Source organism: Brachycentrus maculatus, unplaced genomic scaffold (genome assembly GCF_059751285.1).
Source record: "Brachycentrus maculatus isolate JH-2025_06_01 unplaced genomic scaffold, ASM5975128v1 h1tg000240l, whole genome shotgun sequence".
Taxonomy (NCBI): domain Eukaryota; kingdom Metazoa; phylum Arthropoda; class Insecta; order Trichoptera; family Brachycentridae; genus Brachycentrus; species Brachycentrus maculatus.
In genome coordinates this window covers 1,417,409-1,431,507 of record NW_028280991.1, presented here as the reverse complement: position 1 = coordinate 1,431,507, position 14,099 = coordinate 1,417,409, and the positions used below count along the sequence as shown (strand labels likewise).

At 32.1% G+C, this 14,099-nt stretch overlaps 1 protein-coding gene across 1 annotated transcript in view; it reads right to left on the bottom strand.

The window, feature by feature from the left end:
- Positions 1 to 13,843, bottom strand: part of LOC148306481 (protein Wnt-10a-like) — a 78,758-nt gene extending 64,915 nt beyond the window's left edge. The window contains exon 1 of the mRNA XM_088264926.1: positions 13,755 to 13,843. The gene's annotated coding sequence lies outside the window, so the exon portion shown is untranslated. The remainder of the gene's footprint in view (positions 1 to 13,754) is intronic.
- Positions 13,844 to 14,099: the final 256 nt, after the last annotated feature.

The window sequence follows — 14,099 nt, the reverse complement described above, 5'->3', positions numbered from 1 at the left end:
GATGAATAGAAAGATTTTGAGGATATTTACAGGACTTACGGCCTATCATAGGCTGGTTTAAGTGACCACTTTATACACGTGTAACATTCACTATTCTATCCATAATTGGCAACCACCCTGCTCAAATTTCGGAAAAAATTTGGACACACTCAAAATAATGTGATTTTTATACTATTTGGCATCTCCACAAAATCGCAAAGAATATTTAAAAAAAATGATATTTTTTATTCTGGCTTGCAGTGAATACCATGTTGTGTGTACAACTACAAAGTTTTGTATCGAAAATACTGTAAGACCTTTTTGTGTTAGGTAGCCTATGATAATAATTTAATGGAAGAGATCATACATTTTCCGTTATCGTACTATTTTTCCCGGAAGATGTTTCCAATTTATTTCAAAGTTAATAATATATTAATCCAGGAAGTTTGATTCGTCACATCATTTAGGTTTAGTTAACAATTTTAATACTCTAATACCAGGAAAAGCTATGTTATGTCTAAGTATCTACTATAAACCTACATTTGATAATATGCAGTTTCAACTAGTTGCAAGTAGTTTGAACACACGCGAAAATACCAAGCTTAAGTTTTGTTAAGAAGTGATTACAAGAAAGTGGGGATATTTCAATACAATTCAACGTTATTATTTTTCATTAAACAATGTTTAGTGCAAGGTGCCTATTATTTTATACATTGTAATTTAATTAATAATACATTGTATTTATTTGTATGGGGTAAATTTCTCTCAAGATTTCTGAAAATTCTAAAAAAATTAATATTTTAATTATTTTTTGGTGGAAACTTCATAGATGACATACTTGTAGATATTAAATGTAAGTAATAATTAAAGAAAACACTTCGTTTTTTACCACTTGAGTTTTATTATAGACTACATGTTTCAGAAGTTAAACTTCCATCATTCAGGTCTGTATAATAACTAAAATATAAAATATAAAATTGTTCTATAAATAAGGAGAGGGGAAAGTAAGGGGAAGGGGTTAGTCAAGGAACGGAGTTTGAAAACAAAGGAAAAATTGAAAGCAATGGCGAAGAATTTTGAAACAATATATTATTTAATAAATTATTATTAGAATTCAGGTTTTTTTGTATTTCTAAATTTTCAAGATAATTCATAATTTGGCCTTTATATGGAACAAGGTGTAATAATTTTAATTTATGAGAGTGAAATGAGTGTAAGTAATTTAGCAAAATATATATTTGGATACTCAAAGGCAATACTTTCTTTTTACAAATATACTGAATGAATATTTGTAAAAAGAAAATTGTTCAAAAAATTCATATTTTAATTATATTTCACTCACGTTAAATGACATACATGATTGGTGTGGCATTCTATTCTTTCTGCCTACTCCTGTGAAGAAGCAGCGTGATGGTCAGATAGTTTTTTTTAGTTACATGACATTGAAGGTTTCGATTGTTTTTTTTAAAGAAAAGATAAAAATTTGTGTTTTTATTATTTACAAAAATACTTCAATTTCATACTATTTCTGTGAGCTTAAGCGGCTCATTATTAAAAATCAGCATCCAATTGTGGTACAGTGGGTTCGAAACCGGAAACCCTGACACAGGAGTCCGCGACACTAACCACGGGACCACAGCAAACAGTTTATTTGTATCTATATTTTTTTTAAATTTTAATAATATAGTATATAACCACTTACCGAGATTTTTATGTCTACCGGTTTCGAGACGTACCCGTCTCTTCGTCAGGACAATCACTACCACAGCATGCAAACAATACCACTCTTCACCACCATAGCACCATTTACACACTTAAAACTACACAAAATGTTTGACACATCGCTCACTCCTTTCAAGAACGTCATAAATCAAAAATCGTCAATTTTCAGTTGTGCGTGTATTCGGAATGCCTAGAAAAATGTACTATATCCCAGCAAAAGAGGCATATTTTTAACTTAATATTTACCCGCTAAAGGGCAGAAAATGTTGTTTTTGCATTTTGAAGAAAATGTATTGTTTTATTTTTTTTTTAATAAATTTAAATATTTTTCAAATGTAGCAAAAACCTTCAGGTTTTACCCAAAAAGATCTGTTGCACAGTAAAAAGTTCAATTAGTGGCTTGATATTAATTTTTAATACATTGTGTTATATTTTTAAACTTTAAAATCGTTCTCCTGAAAAATCAAGTATTTTGATTTATGACGTTCTTGAAAGGAGTGAGCGACATGTACGTTTACGTTTATAAATGTTTAACACATGTAGTGTTTAACGCGTCGTTACATAAGAATCCGCGACAGTAGAACTGTACAGATCCCAGTGACGTCAGGAACCTTATATGGCACTAACTTTTCACTAGAATAAAAATAATAATATACATATACACATGGACACATCAATTTGGCATAAATCTCAAAAATATAAGCTAATAAAAAAAAAGTTCAATGTTTTCCTTGCTGTTAAAAGTTACACTGTATTACAGTACTTAATTCTATACACAGTGCCTAAATTACTCTCCGATACGGTTTTAACGAGTAACGGACTCCGGACCTCTGTGAAAGACGATGTCCAAAGAAGTAAATTTCAAGAAATCACAGCTCGTGCATTAAACCAAATAATTTACAAGGCTACTTGTAACTACTATTTCGAGATGATATCTGTATTACCTCCACTTAATACGTGTTATTGTGTGTTTATGTGCAAAATTACTGGAATGAGAAGAGTCTTAGAAGGGATGTTGTTTAGATTAAGTGCATAATTACATTATCAAAAAAAAACTTGTTCGTTTTCCAAATGAAATCTTAACTCATTAACCGAGAAACTCGTAAATACATAATGAATTGTTATTCTTGTTTTCATTTAGGAATTGCTATGTTTTAATAGGTATTTAAGTTAATTTTATAAATATTTTGGTAGGATGAATGTAGAGTAAATGCAGTCAAAGTGCTATCTCTCATATAGATGTGTGGTTAAACATTGTATGTTAGATGTTTCAATAGTGAAATAAGGAAAGAATGCAAGGCTGGGGTAAGCATTATCGATAAAATCTAAAAAGGTTTATTGGATTGGATGGTTAAAATTTTTTTTAGGCGAATTTAGTTAGAAATAGGAGCAGAGGAATACCGTGGAAAACTTGGCACCATCAGGTATGTCAAATATTTGAAAGTGGTTAGGTCAGGAGTCGGAATAATCGTCATGTATGTATGTATGTAACGAGATGTATAAATGTTGAAAAGGCGAAGATTGTTTGAAAAGACACATTGGTGTGGCGTTCTATTCTTTCTACCTTCCCCTTGCGGGAAGCGGTATGTTGGTTTGTTAGATAAATGTTTTGGATGTCATACTATTATTAGTATTATTTGTATAAACCAATATTTTGACAATTTGAAAAAGAATAATACGCTACTCGTAGTTTCGGGAAAATAAGAATCTAATTAATCGTCTGACAGCTGACCGCTCAATACGCCGTGATTCGATGATTCGATGATGCGATGCTCATCTGCGCAGCAAGTAATGCGATCGATTGTGGGAGTTTTGTGTTCTCCGACTCTCACAAACGAATTGTTGTACCGAATACCACTGTAGTGGGATGATTTATGTCTCCCGCGGACAATGAAGAAAGGTCATCTCTGGGAGGGCTATATATTATATTATTTCTTGATCACTCGCTTCGATTAATCTCCGGGTCGGATGCTGCGTGTGCGGTCACACGGGATACGGGATACTGAATACGGGATACGAGATGATTACTTTTATCTGTGGGGAGCTATTGCCTTCGAATGCGAATTTATGAACAACATTCCGGAAAGCTCCTCAATGACAACGAGTATTTATTTATTTTATTTACTTAACAAACTTTATAACTTTACAACACTTTGAGTGTGTCTAAATACTTGTTCACAAATCTGGATTATCTCCAATTATAGGAGTATTTTTTATATTATTTTTTGACATCTCACCAATAGATGAAGAACACTGTTACAAAATGGGTTCATATATATAGAACTTTTAAGGATTTGAGTAGTGTGGTTGTCAATAATGGGTAGAATTGGTGAAGGTTACACGTATGTAAAGTGATCACTTAAACCAGCCTATAACGGTCGTCAGCCCCGTAAATGCCCAGACCTCCATATTCTTGTTCATCAAAGGATGAGATGTCAAAAAATAACTTTACAATCATTCTGATCGATTTAATGGAGAAAAATAGATCAAAATCACTATAATTTTTAACGATGGACGGATATCCAAGTTGAAACTTGAAAAAAAAACAGTTTTAAAAATGATCACTGCGTGAAATATCATTATTTAAATAAAAATATCCTTAATTTCATTGAAATATTCAAGAGGTTTTTTTAAACTAATAACGTGTAAATTCCTGATATAATTTGGGATAATTAGTTAATAACACATAGATATATACTTGTAATCCAATGGTCGAGTAATAAAATAGTGGGTGTTTTTTATATTAGACTTGGGACGATGCCTTCGATATTACAGGTAATTTGACTGCGCGTGAAGTGTGCTCCAATCTGCCATAAATTGTCAATACATTGGTCGGGTGTTATGACGGTAATCCGCCCAAATTGCTGGGAAGGATGGCGTGGAAGATTGCAGCCACGTGACCAGGGCTCCAGACGAGGACGCGGTGACGGTGGAGCACGAGACCACCTCCGCGATGGAATAATTCAATATTCAGAACAGACTCGCTGGCCATATTGTTACCCGCAATGCTACATTGTAGCCTGGTGTTTCCTAAACTGTTACATTCATTTGTTTCAGTAGAATATTTGGATCGGATTAAAATAAGAAAACCTTAACTACCTTAAAACGAGAAAATATTAAACGATACAAAAAACTTAGCTGCATTTAAAAATATCTAACATGATGGCCTGATACATTTTGGAAATAAGGTTATCTCACTTATTTTAAAGAAGTTAACATATGTATTAAGTAGAGGTTCCATGACTTTTTTTACATTTTTCTAAAAAACACAGTTTCCTAGATAACTTTCACGAAGGCAAACCGGATCATAAGTTGTATTATTCCGTGTCCTTTCTTACTAACTAACTTACTAGCCATCATGCAGTTTCCCCGCAGGGGTAATCAGAGGGAACAAAACGCCACACGAGTCTGTCTTTGAAAACAATATTCGCCTCTTCCACAATCATTCATTTCTTCATAAATACCCGCTGATTATGCCGACCCCTGACCAGACCACATCCAAGTACAGTATTTGACACATTTGATCCAACCTCACGTTTTCCTCGGTCTTCCTGTGCTTTTATTACCAACACACTTTCTCATAATTCTGTTTTACTATTCTTTTTTCACTCTTTCGATTTACATACCCAAACCACATCAACACACCTTTCTTAATTTTATCGATATCTAATGATTATCTCAACCTTGCATTCTTTCCTTATATCACAATTAAGTCCTTTTTACAGTTTGCTATTTTTGTTATTTGTGTTATTAAAAACGAAGATGTAAGAAAGGAATGTAAGGCTGAACGAGGAATAATTGAAAAGATTAGGAAGAGTTCTTTACGGTGGTATGGACATGTGGAGTGTGGAATGGATAACGAGAGAATGACTAAGAAAATATATGTGGCGAATGTGAGAGGGAAAACAGAACGAAGACGACCGAAAAAGACTTGGCACGATCAGATCAATCAGAACCTAAAATCTGGCGGTGTCAAAAGTCTGCGTAATTGAGGGGCATGTATGACTAGATGTATTGATGTGAAGGAGGCGAGGAGTGTATGTCAGGACAGAAAAGTGTGGCGTTCTATCCTCTCTGCCTACCCCTGCGGGGAAACGGCGTGATTGTAAAAGTAGTAGTAGTAGCAGTTATTTGTGTATGTTAGATGAAACGAATATAAAAAAATGCTTATGACTGTCGTCCGAATTGATGCAAAACGCTGTTAAATTTAAAAAAAAAACTGTCACTCAACATGAAACTATGCACTGGAGTTTTTAAAAACAGCAAGGTATAGTTTCTTTTTATTAATCGACAGTGATTAAAGTTAAAGAAGGCTTAAAAAAACAGTTTTCAGCGGGAAGTAAGGTGGTGAAACCGTGAGACCTTCATGGTGAATGATCATTACATTCGGCAGCGCCCCAGCTTATTCAAATTAAGCACCAGTCTCGTGGAATTAAGGAATCCCAGCTACACCCCTGCCGGCCGCTGAGAAACTAATTCGTCGGATGTTGGAATCTCGACTGCGGAATCCGCCCGATGAAGTCCTGTTATTTTTATGCGAAGAATGATGTAGAATTCCGCTGTGGTTAATTGGCGCAATCTTAACCGCTTTTAAAATAATAATAGCAATCAACAAACAGTGGTTGTTTCCAGAAGGAAAATGCTCGTGCTTTTATGTAATAAAATATATTAATGGGCTCGTAAATTTAATTTGTAACAAATAAACCGTATTCAACATAAAAGTTACAGTTTTTATTTTATTTTTAAAAGTATATTTAATCTTACTTAATTTTAGGGATGTTATATCAATTGGACAAATTTTGATATTTATGAAGTATATCAATCAAAGTAGTGTGTATTTTATATTTTTTTCCTTAATAAAGTCGATTAAAATAGCAGTGTATAACTTAAGCAAGCTTGTAAGAGTACAGGTATGTAATTTTGAGTGTCCTATCCGTTGCTGCTATTCTCCTTTTTTATCTGTTTTATTCCTTTATTTTCCTAAACACAGCAGCATTGTCCTTTGCCCTAAGCTTCTTCACTTACGTTATCTGTATCCCATCAAACATATTCGAAAGGTCGGAGCTCCGAACTGATAAACTTATTATATTTATTTTTCCAGGGTTATTATGCCTTTGTGTGTCAATATGGTTAAAAGAAGACGTTTTATTATATTACCCTGATGGGAGCCCTTGCAATGATGACTGAAAATTTGTCTATCGAGAGTATAGATATATAACCTAAAAGAGCTGATAAAAATACAATTGAAGCATAAACTGCATTGATAATGTAAGAAATTTGATAACCCAGCCTTCATTTAATTGATAAAAAAAAACGTAAAAATACCTACAGTAAAAAAAACATTGATTCTTTCAAAATAAACGGTTAATTACAATGTATACTGAAACTACGCGTTTTGGTTCACCAACGAAAAATCCGGAGTTCCAATAAAATTTAAGGTACAATTTTTTTGATCTAACTAATCTTTGTAATTTTTTTTGGTTTTTTATTGAACCAGAAAAAATCTTGCGCAAGTCTTTTTCTAAAAAATGTTAACACCTTACACCGTTTGAGAATTCCCGACCTTCATAAACGCCCACAGCCATAATTTTATTTATCGACCATCGTGAATCTTTACTTGACCAATAATCGAATCAATAATAATAAATGTGAGTGATTATTTCCTATTAATATGAAAGTATTTCAATACAATTCTACAAATCACTACACGTTATGGGACAGGTAACTGCGGAATACTTTCACACACGATTTTTTAACAAAATAATTATTTTAAATATTTTATTTCATATTTAACGATTGAAAAAATTAAACAGATTTTTTCACAGAACGGTCATTTATTAAAAATTTAATAGTTCAAATTAAGAGTACTTCTCGCTTATAACATTTTGTCCCAATAACTATGTGGTACGACGCTACGAGAACTATGCAAGTCTTGTAATGCATTTTTTTTATTTGCAGCTACTATTTTTCAAGTAAAATGAAGCTAGTTATTCGCTATCCCAACTGATTAGAACCTTCAATGATTTACACCTAAACCATTTATCATATTAATATAATCAATAATTTGTTGTATAAATAAAGAATAAGTTGATTTTTTAAAAATTCAATCACTTGTATAATACCACTTAATGAACTTTATTTCAACACTTCAGTTTTAATTTCACCTGTATATGAAAACATCTGTCTAAACTAGTCGTGTATAATTAAATAATACTCATTAAGTGGTATTATACAAGCGTTTAATTTTAAAAAATCGACATGTCTTTCCACAAAGTTAATGACGGAATAGAAGAATCAGTTAATTGTTAACTAATTATTTATCTCTTATTTCAAAAGATTTACTTAACTGTTTAAGTAAACTTATTAATTTTTTTTTTGGATAAGGTGAGGATGGTGTATAGGGCACCGCATTGGATTAATGTCATGTTACTTTTTTTATTCTGTAAAATCAATAAACTAATTTAAATAAAATAAAAATAAAATATGCGAACTTTTCACATTACCAGGAGAGCATAACAAAGGCTCGGGATAGTAACTTGTTGAATGGCCCCCTTCCCTTCGCGGCGGGTTGCGGGCGGGGGTGGTTGGGGGCGGAGCAAGTGGGCGGGACCTTATCGAAGCACGCCCATGATGCGCGCGCAGTTCTACGTTCCCGTAAAGGCTTTCACCGATGCAGCGGCGAGAAAATGCACGAGAAAACTTTACTGAAAACTTGCGATATCGTCAGATGGCGCTAATGATCGTTAGTAACTTGATGATTAGAACTGGTAACCGATATTATTTGGAGATTATGTTATCATTTCAGTAACCTTTTTTTTATATTTAAAATAAAGTAAAAAATAAAATAAAATTTAAAAACAAACGCAAGACCTAACAAAAATTACATAATACGGATAGATTGTTGGCTGGATGAACTTTTACATCATATTATATATTATATATAAATAAGTGGTTTTATATTGCATCTTTTACGTAACGTTACCTGAAGCGAAGACTGATCACCTATCTTTTTTAGGTATTTGACTGAAGACTTGACATGCACAGTTGGGTATACGTGACTGCGAAGCTGATTCAATCACCAAAAACCATAAATCATAGAATAATAAATTATTTTTTTACTTAAGTTTTACTTAGTAAATACCAATAGTGGTATTTACCTAGTAAGTAAAACATAAAATATAAATGGATAGATTTTACCACAAAGGGAGTGACTGCCTAATGATTAGGTCCTTATCAATGAATAAAAATATATAGTTTATGTTTACTTTTAATTGATGTTTTTATTATGTTTTATCATTCATATGTTTCTTCTTCATCCTTTATTTCAAAGAGACCCTAGGATAACTACAAGTGTAGTAAAATCTAAACAAAAAAAGGAATATATATATATATATATATATATATATATATATATATATATATATATATATATATATATATATATATATATATATATATATATATATATATATATATATATATATGTATATATATATAAAAAAGAAAATGTAATACAAATATGTGCACTTAAGAGTGAGGATGAAGAAAAAATATGGATGATGAGTTGGTTAATAATATATTTTGATCTTTTCCTACATGAGTAGGTATTATGTATAAATTTAACATTTTGATGCTACGATGTCTTTTTCGCTGTCTTACGATATGTGTAAACTCATAAAATTTGAAGGATAGACGCAGATTTCACAGGACTTCACTAGATTTTTCAGTCATTTTTGATAGCTAAAAGTGTTTTCGTCCTTAGACACGTCATTCAATAGAAATGTATTATGTGTCATTTAATATGTGAACTCATAGTTATACTATCGCGTTAACTATGTAGTGAAGAAATGCCATTATAAACATACGAATTAACTTACGGTAATTTTTATTTATTTGTTTTCGGTAAAAAACATATATTTAATAAATGCCAATGTTTTTAGAAATGCAATTTTGTTTATTTAATTCACTTACGCTTCTCGCAGAGCATACACATTTGGCAAACACGTTTAATACTTGTTTGACTTCGGTCCGACTAATAATGCATGTGATGAATATTTTGCTTAAGTGTAAGGGCGTGAATAGCGCCAAGGTAGTGGGTATATAGTGTTGCTGTGCAGTAATCATGCTAAAGGGGCGGGTAGATCTTTAAACTGATATACTCACATATTCGCGAGTGATGTACAAACATTAATTATATTTTGTTAAATTAACAGATTTTTTTTTCAAATCATTTTTATTTATTACTTTTTAGAATACATTGTTTTTTGTTGATATACGCTTTACTAAACAGAACCCACAATGTAGATAACATGTTATCTTTTCACAGTAATTTTAGTCCGGCATCGTTTACAGGTAGGTACTAATAAACAGTCCCTGGTCAAATTATTGTGCATTTTTCAAATATCAACATATGAACGATATTACTATATATACAGTAGTTTTTTATCTGTCCACTTCAGTAGTCCGCTCCCCAGATTCAATTATGCTAACAAGTAGGTACAACAGTATAGTATTAATATAAAAAATAAATTAAAACTTTAATTTTTAAAACTGATATTTTGTTAAGATATTATGATTTTGTCTAAAAAAAATAAAAAAGGTGATGTATTTATGTGTAAATTGAAAAAAATGCACAGACATTCTTTTTTTAATCACAAAATTCTCTGAAATATCAACCAAATACTCTTCTTTGTGTTAAATTACGAAGGCCTAATTTAATATTTTGTAAATATTGATTTAAAAAAAAAAATAAGAGAAATTTATTTAACTTTAAATTAATGTACCGTTTTTGCAGAGCCAACATTATTCACTGAACGCGTAATAGTGTGTTTGTCTTATGAACGCAAGAAATATCGCGAGGCGATTCAACGCGAGTGGAATTCTTCATTTCAATCGAATTTGCATAAAATATCAATATTACATAAGTAATTTACTTATGAGCATTGACAGGATTAGTCATAACTGCCGGGAAAAAAAACCGTAATACAACATTGGTAATGATGTGACTTGTGTTACAATACATAAAGAAAAAAACAATAATCTGTTTGATGAGAGATGCGGTTTTTCTTCATGGAAGACTTCTGTCGTTAGTTGGGTACTCTCAGCTTTATTTGCAATGGTTATTTCCTCTAGGTACTTATACAGATAAGTATTGTCCAAGTTACACAAGGTACACGGTTATGCAACCCGAGTGCCCTAACCATTAGGTACTGATGTTCTGTTATGACAGGCGTCGAGTAGCGTTGAGTAGACGTTCGACTGCGAATCTGGCGTCTCAGGTTCGATTTCCGCTAGTTGAAAAATAAATTTAAGAAAGATATACTTTCTTTGGTCTGGGTGTTTGTGATGAATTTTATAAATTTACTTTCTCTATCCTTACTATCCTACCTGCAGACAAGCCTTTTAAAATACAGCTTTGCGGGTTATTCCTTACAAAATAAAATAAAAAAGTTTGTTTTTCTCAATGATTTCTTTCCCATTTAGCAGTAATATATTTTATCCTTGCTTCTTTCAAAATAATTACACAAACTCCTTTTGTCTCTTTTTTTAAGCATAGATATTTTTTCGAATTGTTCTGAATCCAAATATAATTATTATTATTGCTGCATGACTTTAATTTACATAAAACAAATTTAGGTTAAATAAACGCATTTTCGAATACTTCAATTTGACATACACGTATTCGAGTTTCATAAGTCAATAAAGAAATTTCAAATAAAAATCATGTTTTCAGACGTCTCCCAGTTTGTAAAATAATTCGGGAATAATTTTGCTTACACTTAAAAATAGATAGTACCGCGAACTAACACATGAAGCGATGTGTAAATTGTAGGTAAAATATATATTATATATTACATGAGTTTTTTTTAAAAAGCGGAGTAGTTGTCAATCATGGATAGAATGGCGAATGTTACATGCATGTAAAGTGATCACTTTAACCAGCCTATGACAGGTCGTAAGCGTGTAAATATCCAAACTTCCATATTCTTCTTCATCTCTTTGTTGAGATGTCAAAGTTATAACACATAATTAATATACAAAAATACATAATATCATATATTATTTTTTGACATCTCATCAAAGATGAAGAAGAATATGGAAGTCTGTCATAGGCTGGTTTAAGTGATCAATTTTCACAGGTGTAACATTCACCAATTCTACCCATTATTGGCAACCACACTACTCAAATTCTTAAAAGTTCTATATATATGAACCAATTTTGAAACATTATTCTTGAATCACTAGAACTTCAATAGAACTTCCATATTCTTCTTCATCTTTGATGAAATGTAAAAAAATAATAACAAAATAACTCCTGTAATTAGAGATAATCCAGATTTTGTGAACAAGTATTCGGACACACTCAAAATGTTGTACCTACATAATATTATACATTGAATATTTCATAGATATTTCCAAAAAGATATATAGTCGGGGGAATAAATCGATGCATTTGCTTGCTTCAATTCCAGAACTCGCGTAGTCATTAAAATCAATTTAAAATCGTGCAATTATCGGTTCCCGACGAAATTGATTGCTTTATCTTACCGCTTGCTTTCGCCAAGAGATATGGGAAGCACAATTGCCGCAAGAAGCCGAATTCCGAATTCCCAGGAGCGCATATTCGTGCAGAGTCCATTAGCATCAGGAATTAACAATAAGCCAAGCTGGCATGTTAGTGGCCTGTCATTAGGTCTGCCGGGGCTGTCATTAGCTGTCCGACGTGTCCGATGATCTGTCAGGCCGCGTGACAGGGAGGGTCGACTTAATTAACTTTATCGGGAACAATGCGACAGCCGCCTCGATACAAAATACGTCCAGAGATGTCGGGCCTCGTACCGTGTGAGCGGCCAGCGCCAGTATCTACCTATCTGATATACACGTCCCAGTCATCTGTACGCAATCAGAACACATTTACCAACTCCAATTTCATACTGATATGCTTAATGTGGGTAAATAAATCATTCGATACGGTACCTTGCACTCCTCTGCATACCTGTACTTCAAACATATCTAGGGGTAGGCAAAGAGGGGCTTGCACAAGCCCCTTATTTACTTCATACATGTACAAAAATGAAAATATTAATTTACAACATTTTAAGCATTCTTGATAATAATAATGTTTAATGGAATATGATTTTTGTTGTAAAATACTTCATTTCACACATGAAAGATTCATTTGTAATATATTACATGTGTGTATAGTGACTTCGAAGTATTTTATGAAAATATGACTGATTCATATTTTATTTTATTGGGAGTGATCATGATTTATTATGAATTAAGTAGACATCAACGAGAATATTTAAGAAAAACAAGATTTTTAAAAATCGATGTTTGACCACAATTGCAGCGCCATATGTTAAACGTAACAGCAATACTAAATATTGATCATGGCAGTATGCTTCTTGATAGCTGTTATCACTAAGCATTTTTATTGTTTTCGATCGCATTGTTGTTTCATAGATTTTTAATATTTCAATTGCTTCACAAGCATTGTGAAATTATACATATTAAAAATTGGTGTTTTCTATTTTATTTCATTTACATTTGACTAGACTGAGACAGCAATACGCGGCTGGGTACAGGTAGTATAAAATAAATATTGGAATCAATAAAAAATACACTGATATTTAGAGAAACATTTATTTCCACAATAATATATGTAATATATAATTCATAACGACGTGTAGAATTAGTTTAAAATAAATCTGTAACAAATAGAAAAAAGGAAAAGATTAAAATACTTTTAAATGTAGACGTATGTATTCTTCTACAACTCATAACATTAAGTATTATTATATTATGAGGCATAGAAAAAACCCAGACTTTACGGTCTAGTCTCACGGGAAAGCCGACGAAAGTGTGGTACGGTATGTCAATAGTTCACTAATATATTTTTTGTTACGCGAGAGAGATGCTATAATTATTTACCTTTTAATAATATTTGGGAGCGGCTCTATTAAAAGAATGCCACAGCGTCACTGCCAATAAAGCATTACAATCGATAACTTCCATGTGAAATAGCATACCTTTACAAGTTATAAGCTCACCTCACTCAAGATGGCGCTGCACAACCTTTCCCACGATCCTCTGAAATATCCTCCTCGGACCAGGCACACTGACACCACCTTACTGCTTCGGAAGCCCGGTCCACACTGAATAAAAGGGATTCAAAATTTACCATTAAAACAAAGGAACGTTGTTAAAGATTCCGTTTTCAAATTGAAATTTAATTGTTATTTTAGATTTAATATTCTAGGGGTAGGTACTCGTACCTACGTTCAAAAATAATTAGATTAGATTATCTTAAACAGAAAATATTCAATAATCAATTTAAATAGTTAATTTAAATTACAAGTATGAAATTTAGCAACAAATGTATGAAAGTCTATGCT